The 23,842-nt window shown below is 46.7% G+C and overlaps 1 protein-coding gene across 3 annotated transcripts in view; it reads left to right on the top strand.

Moving 5' to 3' along the window:
• CYTH4 (cytohesin 4) overlaps positions 1 to 23,842 on the top strand; it is a 60,109-nt gene that overhangs the window by 24,074 nt on the left and 12,193 nt on the right. The window contains exons 15-17 of one of the 3 annotated variants that reach the window (XR_006171808.1): positions 4,973 to 5,007; positions 6,497 to 6,643; positions 14,914 to 15,492. The gene's annotated coding sequence lies outside the window, so the exon portion shown is untranslated. Of the gene's footprint in view, positions 1 to 4,972; positions 5,008 to 6,496; positions 6,748 to 14,913; positions 15,493 to 23,842 lie in introns of those variants that run through there. The other 2 variants (XR_006171807.1, XR_006171810.1) reach the window with 2 other exon arrangements.

Raw genomic sequence — 23,842 nt, 5'->3', positions numbered from 1 at the left:
TCAGAAATTGTTCGGCATGCTGCAAGATGATCCTTAAAATCATCCATTCTGTTGGGGTAAACCTTAGCAAACCCATGGGGCTTTGCAGTGGGAGAGGAAGAAGAGGGAAACTGTCCTGCAGTCAGGTTTGGAGCTGTTGCATAATTCCACCCTCCCTTCCTTCCCTCTCTCCCTCCCTCCCTTCCCTCCGAGAGCTGCTCCTGTGAGCTGAGGATTGCTAAGAAATTGAAAACCTGTTGGTGTGAATTTCAGAGATGCCTGGCAGGGGCAGCTGGAGCAATGAAGGGTTCAGTGTATTAAACTTGCCGTAGTAAAGCCATAATAGGATTTTGCATGCTGCTGCGATCAGAATGCACAAACCAGCTCAGCATCCTGCTTTATCAGACTTGCTTCCAGTACACCCTTCCTGCTCTATAACTCCCTTCCTACCTGTAGTGCTTGTCCCAGTCCTAAGGCTTTGAAAGAATGCCATCTGCACAGGATGAAGGGGGGTGGGGGGGGGCTTTCCTCTTTCTACTCTATTCCTTTTAGGAACATGACAAGCAGCATATATAGGTGGGGATGTGTTAGTGGTGAAGGGGAAAGGGCAGAAATGCTCCCTAAGAAAAAAAAAGGAGCAAGAAAGTGAATTTCTAAGGAGCTGGATCAGAAAAATATGGATAAGAAGGCTTGGGAAGAAGCAACCCAAGTGACAAGTGGAACATGATGGAAAGTAGTGAAGGAAAACCAGAAGGAGGGATGCTCCAGGGAAAGATTTAGGAATGATCTGGGGGAGGGAAAACAGAAGAAGGAGGATGTGGATCACTGAGTCCAACTGTCAGCCCATCCCCACCATTCCCACTAGCTATGTCCCTCAGAGCCACATCCACACGGTTCTGGAACAGGTCATTATAGAGAGTGATGAGGTCTCCCCTGAGCTTCTCTTCTCCAGACTGAACAATTTCAGTTCCCTCAGCTGCTTCCCTTAAGACTTGTGCTGCAATCCTTTCACAGGTTTGCTGTCCTTCTCTGGACACATTCAAGGGCCTCAATTACTTTTTTATAGTGAAGGGTCCAAAATAGTGGCAACAGAGCTGTGAAAAGGCAAGCACTGGGTCAGAGATGGGTTTGCATTCTGTGGTCAGGACAGCCATGGAACTGCCCACATCCCAGAGAGGAGTGTGCAACCAGTCTGCTCCTAGGAGGGATGTGAAGGGCAGCAACCTCCCCCTTTTCCGCTATGAAGAAGGTGTAAAAGAACCCCCATCCCCAAGACACTCCCTGTCAGGCTGGGCTGCAGACTCCTTCTTAATCATGAACACAACTACAATTTGAATCACTGTCTGGAGAACCTCCTGTCTATGTGTACTTTCCTTTCTATTTCACCTTTTCATTTCAAACCCTCTCAAGGTTTGGCTACTCTTTACCTCCTTCCCGAGTTCTTCGGTGGAATTTTACCCTTACAGTACATGAAAGGAGCTTATAAGCAGGACAGGGACTAAGTTTTTACATGTCTGATAATGATAGGACAAGGGGAAATGGCTAAAAGAGGGGAGATTTAGGTTTAGATGTTAGGAGGATATTCTTTACTCAGAGATTCTTTACACAGGCTGCCCAGAGAAGCTGTGGGTGCCCCATCCCTGGAGGTGCTCAAGACCAGGTTGGATGGGGCCCTGGGCAGCCTGAGCTGGTGAGTGGCAGCTCTGCGCAGGGCAGAGGCTGGGGCTTGGTGGGCTCTGAGGTCCCCAGCAACCCAAGCCATTATGTGTTTCTGTGATTCTATGAGTATGGTTGACTGTCTCCCAATCCCTTCCCCTCACCACCACGAGGAAGAAGGCAGGAAGAGTAAGGAGGAAAGACACCATTCAGGTGCCGCTTGGGAACCTCTCTGCCATACTGGCTTGGGTAACCTGCCATCAAGATGCATGCCCCAAGAGCCCATATAACCTCACCCTAACACAGAGCCAGTGGTAGCCTCCCTGCTTCTCCAACACTCTCAACCCAAAATTTAAGCCTGAGTGGAAGTGGGAGAGATTTGGATTAAAGTAAGGCAATATTTGTCAGTTAAGTAGTAATTTGGAGCTTAATTTAGAGTGGTCACCTCTGGCACACTGGGCATTTGCACAAGGAAGGTGCGAGGCATTTCTGTGCTTACTGCTCCTTTCCAGCCCAGAGAAAGCCAGGAAGGTACTTGGAGGTTTGCTCTTCAGCTGTGAGTGAGTTTGCAAAGGAAACCACATTGCTTGGGTCACTGACAACTTGTGTGGCCAGAGCCCCAGGGATGGTACTCTCTGGCTGGCTGGGTAACAAGTGCATCCATTTCGAGTGTTGGTAGTGTGGCACTCAGCCACTTGGCAGAAAGATGGATCAAATCGTAACACAGCCAAGAAAAGCCTGGGAGGGAGACAGAGTCCAACTCTGTCAGGCCAGGCTGCGGCTGCTTAACAGTAGAAGGAGAAAACTTAGTTGGGTTTTAATTTGGAATTCTGTAGTGCAAGGTCTGGGTATGGATAGATGGCAGTGGATTCCACGGTCACTATGAGAGAGTTAGGTTGCCATAGTTACTCCTCCATTAGACTTCCTTTCCAGCAACCAAACAGACACCATTGCTGTGCCAAATAGACACCACCACAAGTGTAAAGGGAGGGCAGGGCAGACTGAAGATCATGAACAGAAGTTTCAAAAGGCATGTTGCTCCACCTCTCCCTAAAAGCACATTTCTTTCCCATTTTCTTTCTGGTACTCTATATACTGTGGTTTCCCATCTGTACTGTAAGTAGAGGCAGACCAGTCTCTTCTATTCTATGACTCTTCTTTCCACCAGCTCTTCACCTAGAGTCTGTGTGGCACAGCAGCAAAGTGGTGAGTCAAACCTGACCACGGATGGTCTTCCACCATCAGGATGAGCTAGAAAGTCCAAACCCACAGTGTTTGAGCCAGCAACCAGTCATTTCTGCCACATCTCTACCTCACTCCATAGGACATGGAGAGGTGACTCCATACCCAAGCTTCCCCTTTTCCTTTGAGGAGTGGGCCTATTTCCCTTTTTCCCTCTCAAGGGCAAGGCACCATTCCCTTGTCCTTGAGAGGAAAGCAGGTCTAGGTGATGGTGAATGTCTTCTCACCTAGAAACAGGCATTCCGTTAGCAAAATGCACAGCACGGGATTGTCATGGTGAAGTGCAGAATCATGGGAATAAGCTCTCTGACAAGAGGAAGGAGCAGCCCCATACTCAGCATGTACAGACAGCAGGCCCTAATTTCTCCCCTGCTTTGGGCTCTGTGTGCCAGGATGAGATGCATCAGGAGAGGTACCATTTTGCTAAATCTTGAAGCTGACACATTAAATAACCATTAGCATTGCTATCCTGCCAGAGAGCATTAGTGGAGATACAGGGACTGCTTCCTCCCTGATTCCTAGCCCCAGTCCCTCCTGTCCCTTCTTGTCTCCCCAGCCCAGCCTGGTTACTGTTCCCAGTACTAACATTATCAATTACCTCAGGTTTTCTCCAACTCCTCCTTCAGAAAACATGTCATTGACATCTTTCACTAGCTCCTTCCTAAGGATTTCTGTCTCTTGAAGAAGGTATTTCTCTACACCAAGCACACAAACCCACATTCAGATGCATATCTAGTAAAGGACAAATGGGAAGTCTTACCTTGTTCTGCCTCCTGGAAGCATATATGAAGCAGAGATAGCAAAGGATAAAGTTAGAAACACAGACTCTCGTATTCTTTCTTGGATGCAGGGGTCAGTGGAATTTGCTGCCAAGATCTGATTTTGTGACACAGTACAAATTTCTTATCAAAGCCATTCCTGCCATCCCTCCACAAGTTTGGGCTACCAAGCAATCCAAAAGCAGGATGGGTGCATCTTCTCTGCAGGGGGTGAATAGAGGTGAGGAATGCAAGTAGGGTTTGCTCTGGATGTCTGTGCTCACGTTAGAATATGGAGCTGATTCACTAGATGTGGGCCAAGCTCTCATGGACTCACTGTGCTCGTTACCAAACCTAAGCGACCTGAAAGAGCTTATGCTCGGACGGTTAAATTCTCCTCCCCTCTACTAGAGCAGATGGGTCTTATAAATGACCCTCGGCATTCATGCATCAAACCAGGCATGAACGTCATCCAGAAGATTGTGGATCTGCACAATCCACAGCCATGAATGAGAGTGGGCTGACAGCTGTGGTGCAGACAATCTGAGAACGATGCTCAGACTGTCCTAACTATGTTCAGGACAGACGTATGGCTCTGTCCATGGGCCTTCAGGAGTTTGGGGGAAAAGGGAAGGGGAGAGAAGGGAAGGGAAGAGATATGCCCCAACTCTCCAAACAAGCGAAAATGTCTGTTTGGAAATGATTTTAAGTGACTCAAGCAAAGAAAGGGAGTGATTTGGGGAGCAGAGCAGGTTTTTTTTCTTTCTCCTGGGGTGATGATGTCAAATATCAGTGACAGAAGGAAAATTATGTCTGGATTTTATCTTGGTGGTTGTGAGCATCAGTGTAGGTGTATAAACAAGAAATTGCAAAGGCTGGGAGCTGAGATGCTGCAGACCTGTGTGCCTTCACCCACAGCATTTTTGATCCATCTATCTCCTAGTTCTCATATCAGAATTCATCTTCTTTTTCCCTATCAATTGCAGTGCTTTGGAGAAAAGAAAAATGTTTGGGTATGCAGAAGGAGAGTGTCTGCTCCTGTAATGGGATCTGCTTCAGGACCTTTTTCGAGGCAGTGGGGAATAATAAGAAAGGGAGGCAGTGATGCAACCCGAGTCTGGTCTGTCACACTAATTGGTGAGGGCATTTGAGAATGAGGGAGTGTTTATTCCCACAGGGTTTGATAGCAGAAGGAGGATTTGGTGGGAGTACAATATTGTGTACTTATACATGACTGTGTTTCTAACACATAAATACCCACCTATTTGCAGTAAATCAAGTATGGGCGTGTTTCTGATTACCTAGAAATACTGACAGATTTCTCTACTTTTTTACAGTCTCAGTTTCAGGGGATATTATCCTCACTGGACAGGTAAGAGTGCAAATATGTACTTATTATGGCTGGAAAGAGGGGCGTGTTAATTGTTAGGGAGCTTTTTGCTCCACAAACAAGGATGATTCAGGAGCTGAAGATGACTCAAGCATGGGCAGAGCAGCAACCTCACAGGCTGGGGTACAATACAGTATCACACAAGCTGGGCTCATGACAGCAGTAAGACCCATTAGCAATCTCAGTTAAATAAAGGTGGTGAATCAGCTCTAGGATCCACATGGGTATGCTTGAAAAACCCCTATCTGAAAGATGCTTCAAAGATTGTTCAAGAGTCTGGAGATATGCTAGAAATCAGGGGAAAAAAACTGCTTGAGTTACTTAGAAGGTGGGGAGACACTTCCTGCTGGGTCCGATAGCAATAGGATATAGTAAGGAAAGTGTTACTTGAAGTGGCATAAAAGGAAAAATAAGTTTTCTCCCTGCAAAGTGATATTATCACATTGTACCTTATGCTGAGCAAAGGTAAAAGAAGGAAGCTGAAAGGAAGGACAGAAATCAACAAGTGTTAATGAAAAAAGTATGCCAAGAGCAATGAAAACAGCACTGCTGCGGAAAAGGGAAGAATTGACCGAAAGCTTGAATTATAAACATCAGGATTCATTACAGTACATAAACAGAAAAAGCCCTTTCGGAAGGTGTTACTGTGTAAGTACATATCCAGAGGAAGTGTAAGAAAAGTCATTATCTCACAAAGACATCCCAATTGCGCACACACAGCGCTTTGATAGGCCCATTACAGAACCAATTCAATGGCACATCCAGCTTCTCTCCCGCGATCAAAAATACAGTGACTTTAGAAAATGGGCTGAGAAAAAGAACACCTACTGTGAGCAAGACCACAGAAGTGCTCTCAGCGCAAGTCTCTTGGCTGCCCTTGCTTCTCTTTGGATGCTCAATGTCAGCCCCGCAACAACACCTCTTGCCCGTGTCTCTTCTGAAACCTTAGCTCTGTTTCTTATTTCTGGTTCGGTTTTGAGATCGGGGTTTTGTCTGTGGGGTGAGAGATGTCTGGTTATAAAAATGCGAAGAGTGCAAGCAGATGACACAAGGATGGGGTAGGCGGGAAGTGCTGTGCTGTCAAATTCCTGCAATTACACTGGATGAGTTCAGGTGGTTCACAATGAAGTCACGAGAAAATAATGCAAGGTGGGATCTAGGCCTTTATCTGAGAAAAAGATGTGGAACAGCAATACACGCCAGCCTGCAGGATCTTTTCGGTGAGCATGCCAGGGAAATCACGTTCCAAGGCTGATCTCCAGATCCAAACATATCAAATTTCTAATTGCCAGATTTCTATTTACTCATCTAAATGCCCATTGACTGTAAGGGGCTTCAAGCGTGAACGTTGGAGTCGCTGTTTTTATTTCCCCTCACTGTGCTTTATTAACATACAGACAAACAATGAATGAATGAATTATTCAGCACCAAATTAATCTGCAGTTTAGCAACATATTCCTTTTATCATCAGGGAGGATTAGACAGTCTGCACTTCCATGCTGACCAGCAAGCTCCAGGTACTGCTACTCCTGGCAACTCGTGGCTGATTTGCCTTGGATTTGAAGCAACTGTTGTCAAGAACTTAAACCTCAAGAGGTGAATGGCAGGCCTCCTTAAGGTATCTTCCTTTTTCCCAGCCATCCTGTCTCTTCCTGCTTCTTTAAGCCCAACCGAGGGATGAATATTATTTTCTAATGACTGAAAGAAGACAGATAAGAGGCAGGTCTTCAGATTAAGAATCCAAGACTTGATTGCAGCTCTTATCATACTTCTTTTCCATTTTTTCCCTCTTCTTCCCACCAGAAAATAAATTGCTTCAATAAATTATGTCTTTAATCTGCATAGGGGACCAGCAGCCTGAGCTCTCATTTTAATACGTTCTATATCAAGATAATCAACATTTTCTTTTCACTGTGTGGAGCAAACTAATAGATTTTAAACAATTCTATTATTTGATGACTTCTCCTGTTATTAATACAAATTGTCTCTACTCGCTTTCAATTAGAGCATTTTTATTTTCTAATAAATCCCTAACAGGTTCTCTCAAACACCTCCTAGACACGGGGAGATTACACACCTTCCATTAAACAGAGTACATATCACACACAGTGCTTTACCTCCCTCCATTTCTCATGACTTTCCTTCTACTGGGTTCTTCCTCTTTCACTTCTCCTTCCTCTCTCTTTCTCAGCAGAACCCGCTTATTTTCTTTCCCCGCTGCTTTCTCCTAAATCTATTTTTATGTGGCTATCTCAGGTGGTGAAGTCAATAAGACTCCCCATTAACAGTATTGATTTGTGCAGTCTCCTATTATTCTGCCTGCATTCCCAAGAGTGACACAGCTCACATCTAGTGCAAATGCTCTATCCAGGGCCCCCTTTCGCTGTCCTGACACATGGAAACGAAAAACTCTGCTAACCTTCTAGTGAGAGTGTACTACCACATGCACTGTTTGCAACACAGGCTGCTCAGGGGAAGGTCAGGTTGGATATCAGGAAGAGGTTCTTCACCAGAGAGTGTCAGGCATGAAATGGGCTCCCCAAGGCAGTGTTTACAGCATCGGGCCTGCTGGAGTTCAAGGGACATCTGGACAATGTCCTCAAACATATGGTCTGATTTTTGGGTTGTCCTGTGTGGATCCACAAGCTGGACTCAATGGTCCTTATGGGTCCCTTCCAACTCGGAGCATCCAGTGATTCTGAGTTTGTGATGCAACTGTCCAAAGGCATCCCCACCTGAAAGCAGAACTTATGTGGTCATTCATAGCTGGGGGAGTATTTACTTCTAGGACAGCTGTAAAAAGGAGTGGTAGGACTTCCAGCTGCAGTTCGTAGCCTGGCTGCTTTTGATCAAGCCCAATTGCATGTTGTCCTGCATGGCCAACAATTGCATCTTGTCCTCTTGGCCAAACACCTTGGCTCTTAAAGTTTTCACTCACCTTCTTGGGTCTCTGGTCATTCACAATCACTGAAATGAATGGTTGCCCAGAGTTGACTACTGATTTGTCACTAAACACTACATACATTTCTTTTTTTTGTTTTGTTTTTTTGTTTTTTTTGCTTTTCTCCAGCAGCACTAAGGGAGTCCCATTCAAATGAAGCAGGGAGAAACTGAGTGTATGCAATCATACTCCATCAATGAGCTTAGGACTCTGAGAGTGGTGGATGGAGAGGTAGCATTGCTGCTTTTATTTTAAAGCTGAATGAAAGTGGTGCAATACTCTCCACAAGCCTACGGCAAAGCTAATATCTGAAATCCCACAGGGCTGTCATGGCATCTAGGAGCGGTCTAGGGTCTCCTTCTCAAATCTCAGACCTATCCATTATTTAATGCTATCACAGCAGTGCTCAGCTTTCAAGAGGCACCATTAAATCTGATCCGGCAGCTAAGCAGTGCTGCATGTGGGTGAGGAGCACCATGCGTGCCCAGCACACCAGCAACTCTCCCTCAGTGCAGTACCTGGGTGCTCTTAGCTGTGGTAGGTAGGACAGGGGAAGCTGACAGCTGCTGTGGCAATCTGTCTTGCCTTGCAAGGAGCAGGACAGGAGGAAATCAGGACAGGAAAGGTGTGGGAATAAATCACAGCCTGGTTTGGGGAAATCATAAAATAACAGAACCATTAAGGCTGGAAAAGACCCCTAAGATCACCAACCTCCAGCCCATCCCCACCATGCCCACTGACCATGTCTGCCAGTGCCACATCCACACGGCTCTTCAGCATCTCCAGGGACGGTGACTGCACCACCTCCCTGGGCAGCCTGTGCCACTGCAGCACCGCTCTTTCTGAGAAGATTTTCCTAACATTCAACCTGAAGATAAATATGCAGAGATCATTAGCCTTCACCATCCTTCACCATTACAGCACAGCTAAAGCTGTAGAGGCTGCACAGCTGAATACGAAGAGGATGAAACTGCTTTGTTCACATCACCCACAGCGTGTGCCACGCACACCCCCTCCCACAAGCTCACAACTTCACCTCGCCCCTCTCAGCCCAGAGGGTGGCATGTGCGTGATATCCACCCACATACTTTCTCCACCAGTGTTTTAGCAGTGCCGCTCCTTGACATAAACAAATATCCATCTCTGCCCCCCCCAGCAGGCAGCTTTGCAATGTACTGACCAGCCCTACAGCTGCAGATGTGGCCCTCTGTATTGATGTAACCCTGTGCCTGCAAGCCTAGCCCCCAGGATGCACACATCACCTTTTCCAGCCACACAGAAAAGCACAGCCCCTCTGCACACACCCTCCCTGGATTGCCCTCTGGCACTTCTGTTTGCATACATTGCCACAGCCAACTTTCCTCCTCCCCTCCCGAGCAAATTTGCTGAAAACAACTGACTTCCCCAGCGCATATACATCCTCCCCTCCGCCCCAAGACTCTCTTTTGCCACGCCAGCTAGCGCCAGCCACCCACACACAAACACAGGCAGGCAGACACAGAGTGATGGCAGAGCCCTCCGTGAGCTGCTGGAGCAGAACAGATGGCTTAGCAACCAAAAAAACAGTCACTCACTCCACAAGTTTCCTCCTCGATGTTCTGTTTGTTTTCAGAACACGTTCATTGCCAGAATAAAATCCAGGCAAGGCGAGCTGATATAAACAGCCCAGTCTCAATCCTATGAGGTGTGAAGTCCCACCTGCTTTTTGCACAGATCCCAAATAATTCTTCCTGAGGCATCCCCTTCTTCCCCCACAAATCCCTCTCCTTTGGCATACAGATTAACTTCATGCTCTCTGTGATACTGTGCCTCACAGCTCATCTTCTTCTTTTCCCCCAGAGGGCAAACACTCTCCACACTTTGCAATGGTGATTTCAGGTCTGCATCTGATCCACAGGAGCACATTGTCCGCTGTTTTATGCTGCAGATACCCGCCTGGAAAGCATTTGCTAAACATTTGAGGCAGCTTTGTGGTGCATCTGGCAGCAACTGCCAGATCTGTGGCCATGGACACAGTACCCATCAGATGTCACGTGCTGTTAAAAGAAAGGGTTGAGGAACTGAGAATAAGTTGCAGTTTCCTACTGTAGAATGATAGAATCATTTGAGTTGGAAGGGACCCTGAAAGTTCATCTGGTCTGACTCCCCTGCAATGTCTAGGGACACTTTCAGCTCCATGAGGGTGCTCAGAGCCCCTGCAGCTTGACCTTGGATGTCTCCAGGGATGAGGCATCCACCAAATTCCAGGGCAACCTGATCCAGTGCCTCTCTATCCTTGCTGTAAAAATCTTCTTCCTCATACCCAGTCTAAACCACTCTTAGTTTGAAACAATTTCTCCTTGTCCTGTCCCTACACAGTCTGCTAAAGAATCTGTCCTCTTCTTTCTTACAGCCCCCCTTTAGAGACTGAAATTTAGATATTGCAATCCCCATACAGTATTACAGTATATTATATATTTTATATATATATATATCATATATTTGTAATATATAATATTATATGTTACATATATTATATATTATATATTACCCCATACAGTGATCTCCTGACTGGAATTTGGGATAGAAAATGGGACCCATATGAGTTAGGGGTATCTGGCTCTTACAGGCAGAAAGGAAGCTGTCATCATATTTTGATGTCTTGCCTTACAGCCAAGTGGGAGCTGTATCTGTTCCCCAACACATACATTAACTAACAGGTCTGCCTTCATCCAGTACCTATGGCAAGGGAAGGGGAGCTTTAGCACCACAGCTCTCTGCCCGTTGCTGAGATAAGAGTTCCATATGCCTGCCATGCCTGCAACCGAGTGGACCTGTCTATCACCATCCATCCTGGAGTGGGTTGCCCAGAGAGGTGGTGGGTGCCCCACCCCTGGAGACATCCAAGGTCAGGCTGGAGGGGCTCTGAGCACTGGATCTAGCTGTAGATGTCCCTGCTCATTGCCGGGGAGTTGGGCTAGATGGCCTGTAAAGGCCCAACTCAAATGATATTATGATTCTGTGAATGACCAGAGGCTTCTGGGACATGCTGAGCTGCAGCAGAAGGCAGTTTTTTTTCTCCCTCTAGTGATGTATCTGGAATAGGATTTCACAGACCCACTGCCTCCCACATCTTCCCCAAAACCCAGTGCTGGGTGCTCAAGATCTACAGCCCAAAATGCCTTGCCAGCTCAAATGGAGCTGTTTATACAAGCAAGCCAATTAACAGCTCTGTCTTCATTCCCACATTGGCATTTAATGATGATGCCTCATGGGAGAGCTCACTGAATGCACAGGGTGGGAGGAGGAAAGCCTGAGGAAGGCTAACAGCTGTCTCCAGTGCAGCAGGAGGGGGGGAACAGGTTTGGCTGGGGTCACTCCAGGCAAGTTGTCTCCTACCTTGCCTCCTCCCTTAAGCAAGAATCTCTTCTCTTGTAATATTTTCTGCTGTGATGGAATTGCACATTTCTGTTTCATCAGTAAGGATGAGCAGAAATGCTAGAATGCAGGCAATTAAGAGCTGAGCAGTGCACAAGCTGCCTTTGTCAGCCTAGCAGCAGCTGGGGTAGTGCCCTCTCTACGTGCCACCCCTCCGTACTCCTTTCCCTGGGAAGTTAAGAAAAAATAAAAAGCGTCTGAGAGATGAAAAAGAATTTTTGAAAAGGAAGGCTAGATGAAGAGGTGATTGACAAACACAGCCAGCATGAGGAGAGGAGGGAGAGGGATGAGGTGGAATGGCAAATGGCTGTGTCAATATTTCATGAGGAGGGAGTGTTCCCATGCTCTGGAGACTTGTATCCTCAGCCAGTAATGAATGGCTGTCCAGGCCACGGCAGCAGGAAGGGCAGGGTGCCAGAACAGAGCTTGTTCCATGTCAGAAACGTGGTTTGGGTAGGAAGAGTTGAAGGAGACAGGGAGCTGGGTAAGAATGTAATGGAAAGTTTGAAAAGAGAAACGACCCCTTCTGGTAAATGAATGAGGGCTAAACAGTGTGATGGACACAAAGTAGGACCTATAACTCTAAAGAAATTTGTGCTCCCACATAATTTTGCTAGGACATGCCCAGTTCCAAATAAGCCATCTTTGTTAGACTTAGGGAATCCTACTTACAGTCCCATTTGCACTACATGAAGTCATCCATGGCGCATCCAACTTACAGGACATAAAATTTTAGTATGAACGCAGTAAGTGGACCCTTTCTGCCTGCAGACATGCTCTGTGAGTTTGTGCATCCCTGTCCCATCGCATCAGATGATGTGGTCTCAGCACACTAGAGGATGAGGTTGCATTGTAGAACAGTGGCCAGAGCTGAGAAGTGCTCTGGAGTGCTAATGCTCAAATTCAGCCTAAAAGATCTTTTCCTATGTCCCCAGGGGCCCTTCCAAGGGAAGAGGACATGAGTGCCAGCCTTGTCACCACCGTGAAATTGTGTGAGCAGTTGTGCTACGCAGAACAGCAACAACTGTGAAATCCCAGAAGGGTCACAGATTCGTTATACTGTAATGTATCTGCATCGAAACAGGGCAGGCAAGGAGAACTGACAGGAGAAGGAGAGCTGAAAGCCTTCCTTATGCACTGCCTCTCCTGCGAGCAGAGCAAGCAGCCAGCACCCAAACACTGTGATAACTCTGCCTGCGTCCTCTTTGGGCTGCAGCAGCTTTTGGAAGTCTGCAGCTGAAGGCAGGGTAGGGAGGGAAGACCACAGCCCAGTGAGCCCTTCATGACTCACTTCCAGCTCTGATGAGGGTCTTAAGGGGATTTATGGGCAGGCTTGGGACCACCCAAAAGAAAGCTATGCCTACTGCACAGTCTCATAAGAGAAGCTCCTGTCTGCCCACTCAGCTTCCTCTACTAGATATGAAACTTGGGGTGTGGAAGATGAGGGATCTGAAAAGAGGGAATCCAAAAGGCATCACAGCAAGTTCTCCTTACAAGGTTAGGTTAACCAACTCCTCGAAGCAAGTGCAGCATTCCCAGGAGGTGTTCAAGAAAAGGAGAGATGTAGCATCAAGTGACATGGTTTAATGGGCATGGCAGTGATGGGTTAATGGTTAGACTGGATCATCTTAGAGGTCTTTCCCAACCTCAGTGATTCTATGATTCTATGACATAAACTGTCACTACAAAGAAGCGATGCTGAGTTGTAGTCATAGGTGACTCTCTCCACAAGGGAACAGAGACTCCCATGTACAGACCAGGCTTTCTTTACAGAGAAGTTTTCTGCCTCCCAAGGCTATGATAAGGGACATCATTAGAAAGCTTTCAAGTTTAGTACAGTCTTCAGGCTATTACGAAATCCTCCTCATTAATGTGGGTACCAACAGTACTACAACAGGGAGCCTGAGGTCTATCAAAAGAGACTGAAGGACCATGGAAAAATGTCCAAAGGATTCAGGAACACAAGAAGCATTTTTCTCAGTCTTTCTAGTAATGGGGAGAGACAAAGAAAGAAACAGGATAAATCAGCTTATTTATGGTGAGATTGGTGCCTCTGCAAGAATTTTGGGAACATGGAAGAGTTTGAGATAAGAGATCAGCTGACTTGATGGGGAAACCATTTTTTTGCTTGTAACACGGAAAGATGGATGGAGAGCTTTAAATTAGGATCCATGGGTGAAGAGGATACCATTAGGAACCCTGGGGCTATGCTAAAGGATAGTACAGCACTGTATAAAGCAGGCCTGGCATCTGATCTACACTGGGAAGAACTGTGGGCTCAGAAACACGTCTGAAATGCTTGTAATCCAATGCATACAGTATGAGAGACAAACAGGGGGAACTGGAAACTTTGGTCCTTTCCCAGAACTATGAGATCATTGATATAATTGATACTTGGTGGAATAAGTCCTGTGAATGGAGTGCTGGGGTAGAGGGTTATCAGCTGTTCAGGAGGAATAGGCAGTGTAGTCAAGGTGGAGATACTGCACTATACTGGAACTAGGGCAGGAAAAAGAAAATACACAATCTCTGCAAGTAAGATCTGGCTTCACAGGGAGAGTATAGAACAGTTCACATCTGCAGGTAGACAGCAAGAAAAGCCAAAGCCCAACTTGAGATAACAGCTGCCAGTGAATTGTCAGACAAAAAAGAAGGCTTTTTTACTATGTCAATAGCAAGAGAAGGTTTAAGGAAAATACTGAAATGATACTTGAAGCAGAAAGTCACTTAATGAGGATGAGGAAAAGGTGAAGGCACTTAACACTTTATTTTTGCATCTAGTACCTGATTTGTGGGTGGCAGCCCTGCCTACCAGAGGGTTGAAAATAGATGATCTTTGCAGTCCCTTCCAATCCAAGCCATTCTGTGGTCCTGTGATTCTATGATGCTAAGATTTTGGGCTGCCCAGTCCTAAGATCTGGAGGACTATGGTAGAAGATGTGGGATGGGCATGAAGTTGCTCCATGGGAGATTCAACTTAGACATTAAGAAAAATTTCTTTACTTTGAGGATGGTTAAACAATAGAGCAGGCTTCCTAAAGAGATGGTTGACTCTCCAGTTCAGTGTTCAAGATGCATTTGGATAATGCCCTTAATATGCTTTAACTTTTGGTTAGCCTTGAAGTGGTCAGGCAGTAGGACATGAAGATCTTTGTAGGCCCCTTCCAGCTGAGCTGTTCTATTCCATTCTGTTCTTTTCCATTCTAATTACTTTCCATTACATTACATCACATTACATATTTCCAAGAGGGGACTGTTTCCTCTTTTTCTCATCTTCTTTCCCTCAGAGCGCCAATAATGCTGTTTCTCCATGCTGGATAATCCTCTCTCAGTAAATGGTATTGACCTTGCCTCATTTGCATCTGTGGTCCCCAGACACTAACCACAGTGTCAACCTGCTGCTGATGCCTATCTCCACCAGCTTCCAGGCTGAAAGACCAGGGAGGAACAGAATATCACTCACAAAGATAGTGGGTGTCTGAGCTGCCAGAAAAGGCTCCTGATCCTTTCTTGTCTCATTCCATATGCAGCCTGCCATATGCCCTGGTCTGGGAAGAAAGTGTGACGGAAGGAAGCTGGATTCTCTAGAAAAGGAAGTCAAGAATTGGCAGGTAATGCCTTGGCAGGACATCAGCAGAAAGGCAGTCTGGGAAGAAGAGCAGAAGGTAGAGAAACAAATGAAAGAAGAAGAAAGGAAGGAAAAAGAGGCAGGAGAAGGAAGGGTAAGGGTATCTCCATCACCCTAGGGGGGCTGCATCTTCTCATCTTTTTCTAAATCCCTGATTACAGTGACTTATTTTTTCATAGAATCATAGAATGGCCTAGGATGGAAGGGACCTTAAAGATCATCTAGTTCCAACCCCACCGGACTCCACCTGAACACAGAGTTATTGACCCCAACTCTCTGGCTGTGACCATCCAAACAATTCTTTATTCACTGAATAGTTCAGCTTTCAAGCCCATATTTCTCCAATTTAGAGATAAGGATATAGACTGGTGTGGGACTATGTCAAAGGCCTTGAAGATGTCCAAGTAGGTGATACGAGTTGCTCTTCCTTGATCTACCAATGCCATCATTCCATCACAGAAGGACACCAGATTGGTCAGACACAATCAGCCCTTGGTGAAGTCATACCGGCAGTCTTGGATCACTTCCTTGTCTCAAATGATCCTTAACATCTCTTCCAGGAGGATGTTTATTACTTAGTTTGTGTGAAAGACAGCCTTCTTTGTGATGTTAATGATGTCTTCAAAGAAAACAGATGCAGGGGCACTGACAGATGCAGAGTCATTGGACAAGGAATGGAAAGGGGCACACGTCAAACAATTTCACTGCAGGTCTTGGAACCCATGGGCTGACAAGAGGACAGGAGTAGAGGATCACAAAATGCAGGTGGAGCCACGTGTGTGGGCACATGCAGCTGGTAGGAGGTTTTCATGTGAGAAGACCAAATCAGAATATACAGATTGCACTGTCCACGTGTTCAGGCTGCATGCGTGTGTGTGTGTGTTTACCCACCCTGTGTAGCCAGTTGCTCAGTGTAAGTCTGTTGAAGCCTAAGTGGCGATCTGGATTTATGCCTGCCAGGCTGCCATTGCACACTTGTGCAGCTATCTGTGTATGTGTGTGCAAATATATGCTGCTTTTCTTCTTACCAGCTGAGTGCCCATGAAGCTGCAGGGCATATGATGTCCGGACAGCAGCTCTGTGCTCATGGATGCTGTGAATGATACAGGCGAGCTGTGGCAGTTCTCAGCAGCTCAGGAGAAGGCTCTTAACTTGCACAGACAGCCGGTGCTGGGGGCAGCTGGCAAGGGGCTGGAAGCCAATGCACTGTGACAGCTGCTCTGCCAGAAGAAGCTCAGGGCTTCTCTCTTCTTGTTTTCACCACAAACTGGTTACCTAGCATGAGGCTAAGAGGGACACTGCTAAATCCAACAGAAGTGGGATCTAAGGGGACATGCATAGAGTGCATTAAGGAGAAGAGCATCGGGAAAGCAAAGCACTTGAGAAGTGCACATTTCCTACTGCATGAGCTACTGATAGACACTGCTCTGCTCTCATGCTTGCTTCTTTTCCCAAGATCCCTTTTCTCTTCCATCTTCTACTGCTCCTATTCTTCCTCCCCACCTCCGACACATCCATCTTGTCTTCTTCCACGTCCCATGGCCTCACTGAGCACTCAGCCAGGATACTGTCACAGCTAGAGCCTCCAGTGTGGTTCAGACTGGTCCTTTGGCTACCATTTGGCAGAGATGTCTAAGAGGGGACTACAGCGATTCCCCTGCTGTTGCCTCACTTTGTTCAGCATTCCTGTCCTAGCCTCTCTGGGAGCTCTCGAGCTGGGCAATGCGCCAGCTATCACAAATAGCTGCTTGGTCCCCGCTTCCCACCAGGCTCCTGACAGCGCTGATGAGCCTCACGCTATGAATAAGGGAGGAAATAATAATAGCCCTGAGCCTACTGAGGAGATCCAAAGGAGCTGTGATATCTCAGCATAAGGTCCATCCTTGTCAATAGCTATAGATAATAGGGAGGATGGCTTGAGAGCAAGCATAGAAATTCTAATGTCCTGGATTACTCCTAAAAACCATCCCGAGTCTGCTTCAAGACTTTCTGCCCCCCTTATACCTCATACTTTTCTTTTTATGCAGTCTCCCACTTTACTTCAGTACAGTGCAGGAATTATTGTCTTTTCTCCTGTTTTAGAAACCAGCTTGAGGAGCCAGTGAGGCTCCAGCTTTCCATCTCCACAAAGACTGGGAAAAAAAGAAAGAAAGAAAGAAAGAAAAAGAACACAATGAGTGACTTGGCAGTGAAAGCAGATTTGTTGCACATTGCCCCATAAATCTCATGCCTGTCAGAGTCTCTTCTGCTAGAGTCACTTAAAACCATGGCATATTATTGGGTTATATTGATGAATGGCACAAAAAATGGGGACAGCCTAAAGCACTGACTGGAGACTCTGCTGATGGCAGGCTCCCTCTCTCGTTCACATTCTGCTCCTCTCTCCAATAATGGAGCCTTTCTCTTAATCAGAAAGTAACTGCTCTCTGTGTTACTGCCTGGAACATCTAGAGATGCTCTTCAGGGAGACCTGGAAACAGCAATGCTCAGGCCTTCAACAGAAGGACAGAAGAAGGGAAAGGACCAGCCACCTCTGGATGTCATGTTGCTGGGATCAGGCTCACACTTTCTCAGAGCCTTTCCTTGATTCCATGATTTCAGCTCTTCTCAGCCCACCGTGCTTTAGGGGATGAAAGGGTTTCTGAAGGTGTCTGCTTGATTTGGTGTCATTTCCTATGCCAATGTGATCTAAGTGCACAATGATGACTGAACATGACTCAATACTGTGTAAATCCATTTTCACATCCATTCTGGGATCATACACTCTGGCATGCAGGCTATCCTATTTTCTCTGCACAGCACCAAGCATGAGGCTTCTGAGTTGCCTCCGTCCCTCTATTATTTTTACCCTTTCCCTTACGCTCCCCCTTGTCTCATTCTTTTCTTTCACTCCCAGAACCCCATCCACCTCTGTCACTGCTCCTCAAGGGCTGCCTTCCCCCTTCACCTTCATCTTCACCCTTCTTGAATTCCTCTGCTGTATTTTCCAGTTTGCTCCTGCTGCATTTTTTCCACTTGATATTCTCAAAGGAAATCTCTTCTGTTGTTTGCATCATTGTTTCTGCAGGTGCAGGACTCATTAAGCACCAAGAGCATTAAGTATGCTTCCCTCTCCTTCTCTTCTGTGCCTGTAGTGGTTTGAGATACAAAGTTTTGGGAATACTCATAAGGTCAGCATGGTTTCTCTGTCCAAATCTCAGTCCAGGCAGGCACTTTTGGCATCGTTGCAATTTTTCATGGAGTTACTGCCATGAAAAATCTTTGGAAATGAGAGACCACAGAGTAGTCTGTAAACCAAATCATAGAATTATAGAATCAGTATGGCTGGAAAAGACCTCTAAGATCACCTGGTCAAACCGTCAGCCCGTCCCCACCTTTCCCCTTGACCATGTCCTCAGTGCCACATCCACATAGTTCTGGAACACCTCCAGAGACAGTGGCTGCATCACCTCCCTGGGCAGCCTGTGCCACTGCAGCACCGCTCTTTCTGAGAAGAAACTTCTGAGTGGCCATTCTTCCTCCTTCTTTTGCTCTCTGGGAACAAACTGGAATCAGAACTCACCACCTTTAACATGATGCTCTCCAAACTACTACCCTGCATAGCTCCTGGGATGCAACCATGAAGGTATCCTGGAAAGAGAGGGAAGCAATGGAATTAACAGGCACTGCAAATGCTTTAAGGGAAGTCCGGTGAAACAACAGCAATAGGGCACACATAGAGCTCCCAGCAGGCAGGCTAAGTAGAGCAAGGAGGTGTGCTAGATACAGAGGGACTTGAAGACTGTGTGCAACCTACTGTAGGGATCCTGCTTTAGCAGGTGGTTGGACTTGATGACCTCCAGATGTTCCTTCCAACCCCTACAATTCTGTGATTCTACGTAATTCTGTGATGAGGAGGGCTGCTGCACTGATCTTGCACATGGAAGAGGGAGGGAGAATCGTAGTTTGGGACAGGAGGAAGAGAAAGACTTAGAAATGTTGCAACTTTCAATCTCTTCTGCTTTGGTGAATACTTTGGAGGATGGGGCAACAGGCAGAGGCAGAAAGAGGACACTGACACACGTGGTCCCTGCAGGTGGTGAGGTTCTCCTAAGGTCTTGGAATACAGTGTCATCCATTTTACCGTATTTTCACTGGAAAGTCTCCCTCCCTTACACCAAGAGCCCCATCTGTTCTTTAAGCATCAAGGGACTCCTTTAGTCTCCTGACACATGATCTGCCTTGCCCAGGGCTCCTCAGATGGTTCCCAAGACCTGAGGGGCAGAGGGGGGTGCAAGCACTGCCTCAGTGTGGGTAAAGGACAGGGCAGGACAACTCTTTGTGCTGTGGAGTGGTATGGGAATGCTATTAGGGATGGCCAGGAGAGATGGCACTTCTCTGAGGTGCTGCTGCCTTTGCTTTGCATGTATCATGGCATGCTGTACTTCCATGTCCTTCCAAGTCAGTGCTTCCCTTTCCCCTTTGGCCATGTGTAATCAGCCCCGTGCTCAGATGGCACAGCTTGATTCACTCCTCTTTATCTTACGGCTCTGCCTGCTTGCTCCATTCACTGCTCTAATCCTGATGAGACAGGATGGGAATATCCCACTCCTTTCCAAAACCAAGATCATTTTCTCTGTCAACAGCAAGAACGTTTGGCTTCCAACTCCTTTCTCCTTTCATCTCCTGTCTTTCTCTGCGTACTGTATTTCCTCTCTTAATGAGGGAACACCTGCTTCCCAGGCTCATTTGAATCCCTGAGGAACCTTCCCCAGCAAGTGCAGTAGGAGCTCAGAGAGGGAGTAGAAGGATGGGGCAGACACCACTGGAGGACAGTTCACCTTTCTGCATGTTGTTTACAGAAGGTGAACCACTGCAACAGGATGTTGCGTAAACTGCTGATTGTGCAAGATGCTTGTGAAGCTCAAACATCCTTCTGGCTGCAAATCTCTGGGCATTCAGGATGTCATAGGTCATGCTATTAACCCTTCCCAGGTTATTTCAGAGCTTGTGCTCTAGGAGTGACACTCAGCATGTCATCTTGTGGCTCAGTAGGACAGGTCTTTGGGGAGGAAATGTGAACAGAGAAGTGAGGTCACTGCCTATTGCCATTTCCTGGACTATGGCTTGTTCACTGAGAGAGAGGAACAAAGGCTGTGTGTTTGTGAGAGAGTATTCCCAGGTACCAGCCAGCCAGCGTGCCGCCCTCCTCTGAAGTAACAATCCCTACCTATTTTTTCACTGTGCAGACATGGATGAGCCAGCTGCCCAGCCAAACCTGGTGACTGTGCTAATTGGGAGCAGAGGGAGAGAGGCTGAGACATGTCAGGGGAAGATGGAATGACTGAGTGAGCAGACGGCAGACGGCGGCACGGGGAGACAGTCAGGGGGAGAGGGGAGGATTGTGTGAGCGGGAGGTGCAGAGGAAAGGCAAAGAGGCTGAGAAGGAGGGGCTGAGCAATGCCAAGTGTTGGAGAGAGCAGGCAAGCACGCGTCAGAGCTGCAGGCACTCGGGGATGGTGTTGCAGGCAGAGCTGAAATATAAATGGAAATTCTCACTGAGCCGGATCAATGCCATACTGGGGAGTGAAAAAGTGGGGCTGGAGTGAAGGAAAGCAATACAGGCAGGGCAGCCCATCTGATATCTTGCCAGGCACCCCCAGGAACCTATAGTAGAGGCTGTTGAATTGAGGAGTAGGCAGTCAAAGAGCAGAGGGGGAAAAGGGGCACTAAGCCATTCATTTGTCACTAATGCACCAGAAAGGAGAAATGAAAAAGACACACAGCCATTTTTTCCAGTTTCCTTCTTGCCTTTTACCCCCTCCCAATCTCTCTCTTCCTCATGGCAACCAGGTAGCCCTTCTTTGCCCACCAACCCCTACAGCCTGCCTCTGTCTCCTACAGGATGTTTTTTGTGTGTTAGCACTTCTCCATAGGGCTCCAGGACCCCATCAAACATGGGGCTCTGATAGCCCCAGGTGCTAATGCACATAGGTATTCCTTAACTACATAGTTATGTCTTCCACCTCTCTGGTCCAAGAGGGGCTGGAGAGTCCTGGTCAAGAAGTTTTAACCAGGAAGGTTAAGGTGAGAGGAAGGTAGGGGATCTAAAGGCATAATTTCTTAAGGGTGCTGTGTTCTCCTTTGAAGGATGGTGTGGTTTGTAATTCCCCTGGCTTTTGCTGTTGAGTCCTGCTCATGTTATGTTCCATTTAATGAAAGTTTTCTGCTTGTCCAAGTGCCCTGGCCACACACAGCTCCACACGTCCACCAACCCAAGCCCAAGAGTAACTTCTAGCCCCTGTCAGACCTGTCCTCATCTGCCTCCCTTAGCCATACAGTCTCCTTCTCCAAAGTTCTTCTTTATCTAACACCTTTCTTCTCTCACCTTTCTAGACACTGAATTTCATGGGACTGGAGGGAAGACAGAAAAATCAATGTGGAACAGTGCAAATTAGTCCTGAGATCTGCCATTTCTTACCATCTGTCTTTACCCACTGCACATTCCCTTGTGTCACAAGATGAAAGCTTCCTTCAGAGCACTGGGGAATGTATTCTCAGGCAGAAATATTGGTAATGAGAGCATAGGTGTTGCCACAGCACTGAGATCTGCAAGTTGGAGAGTCGAAGGACTCAGCTGTGATGAATAAACAGACAGACTGGTGAATTAGCAGCCTTTTTTGGTCTGGATCTCCCATGGTCTCCTAATACCCCTGCCACTTATGCTCACAAACAAGATGGTGAACCTCTGACTCTGAAAGTCTCTGAGCCTCAAAGCAAAGGTAGGCCATTGTGAGAGAAACAGGAGCACTTTACTGCAGCATGTTCTTAGACTCGTAGAATCATTAAGGTTGGAAAGAGCACTGAGATCATCTAGTCCAACCATCAGCCCACGTCTGTGAGTGCTCTAGGCCATGTCACTCAGTGCAACATCTACCCTCCGGAGATACTGAAAAGTTTCTGGTTTTCTGGTGAATCCATACTACCTATGTGTGTAGGGAAGCAAATATTTCCATTTGATCATGCTGAGGCTCACTGTTGTATACCATCAAGCCTACATCTCCTGTCTGACATTGATACCTGGCAGTAGTTGCCCTAGGGAGCATCAGAGAGTGTGAGTGTCATCATCATGACTTTGCTTTTGTGAGCACCACCACCACCATGCCAGCAAACACAGAGGTTCTCCCATTTTGTGTGAGTAAGACTGGCTCAGCTCTTGCAAGGTGAAAAGAAGGATTGTACTGCTACGTACAGATGCATTCTGTGGGAGGTTAACTTTGCCAAAGTAGGCCCTATGAACACAAACGCAAAGACCATTTACTGCCCACATCAGAGTCACTCACACGAGGGCTGTGAGGTTTCTGGAGCTCTGTGGAAAGGATGGCAACTTCATGCTGACACCTTAATCAGCTCATGGTCACACAGTTTGAATGGAGTGGGACCTGTCTAAATGTTTAACACGGTACAACAGCAGCGCCTAGAGTGGGGTTCTGCCTAAGCACTTTGTGTGCTTATTAGGTCAACATAGAGGCGGTAGTGCGGATATGCACCTCACAGTCTGATCAGACTTGTACATGGCATACATGTTAAATATGGCATACTTGTCTCTCAGTTTGAAGATCGAAACACAGTTTCCTTGGTGGGAAGCCAGACCTCAGGGAACACATTCTACTCTGCTCACTTAGGTCAAAATTGCCGAAGGATGTTATTTCCCATTTGCCCCAAATCTGATCATCATCCTTGTACCTCACCCCATCTACCATCCTGATAACTGAAACAAGAATGTCTCTCCAGCTTGCCTAACACCCTCCCGTCCCTCACCCTGCTGGCTCCGCTTCTCATGCACATCACAGCCAGTTTCTGTGCCTTTGGAGATGTTTGTTTCTCTTTTGATTTTTCACAAGTGATTATTGAAGTCAGAATTTGTCACCCGCAGAATGAAATGAAAATGAACCTTCAATCACAGATGCAGATCTACCTCCTGAGAAAGAGAGAGAGGAAAGAGAAGCAAAGAGAAGAAGGATATGTGAATCAGAGTGAAGAGATCATGAACAACGTGAGCAAGAGTGAAGACAGGACACACAGGGAGGGGTAGGCAGTGGGATGAAGAGTCTGAGATGGGGAGAGTAAATGAAGCAGAACAGCGTAAGACAGATCACTATATCAGAAGAAATAAATTTCCTCAACCCCTTTCCATTGCTTTCCCTGCCTGATCCAAACCCACCACTTATCTCCTTTTGCTCCCAGCACTACTGGTTCCTTATTGAAGCTGTGAGGTTATTCTGCCCACCTTGACCTGTGCAGGGGCAAAGTAACCACTGCAGCCTGGATCCTCATCAATACGTTGCCGTTGCTGCTGCCGTAAAACGTACCCTCACACACACACTTGCACATGAATATTTGCATCTCTCAGATGGGAAGATAGTTATCATACGTCCTGTTAGTCATCACTTAGCAGAGCTAAACATATTTAGTGTTTAATCTTTCCTCATCAGTCACGCTTTCCTTTGCCCCTCTATCTGCTGCTCTGTCCTGAATATTCCTTATTTTCTCTCCATCTCAGTTAATAAGCTGCCCAGCCAAGCAGAGCCCTCCAGAGAGGGGCAGGAGCTCTCAGCTTTAGGGACAACCATTTTCCTCTCCATCTCTTCTCCTGCTCTGCTCCACCTCCTCCAAACAACAGCTATGGATATCATTCTATAATCTTCTCTGCTCTTCCCTTCTTTACTGCCTTACAGTTTGCTTCCAGGTCTCTCAATGGCTCTTCTCCTTTAAAGAACAAATTACTTGTGTCAGATGAAGAGAGGACAATGCTGAGCTCTTGCAATATACATTTAAAAGTATATGCGTTT

This window comes from Centrocercus urophasianus, unplaced genomic scaffold, assembly GCF_019232065.1.
Source record: "Centrocercus urophasianus isolate 14NV4802_14NV808 unplaced genomic scaffold, USGS_Curo_1.0 seq_73, whole genome shotgun sequence".
NCBI classification, from domain to species: Eukaryota; Metazoa; Chordata; class Aves; order Galliformes; family Phasianidae; genus Centrocercus; species Centrocercus urophasianus.
This window is presented reverse-complemented; position numbering and strand designations above follow the sequence as displayed.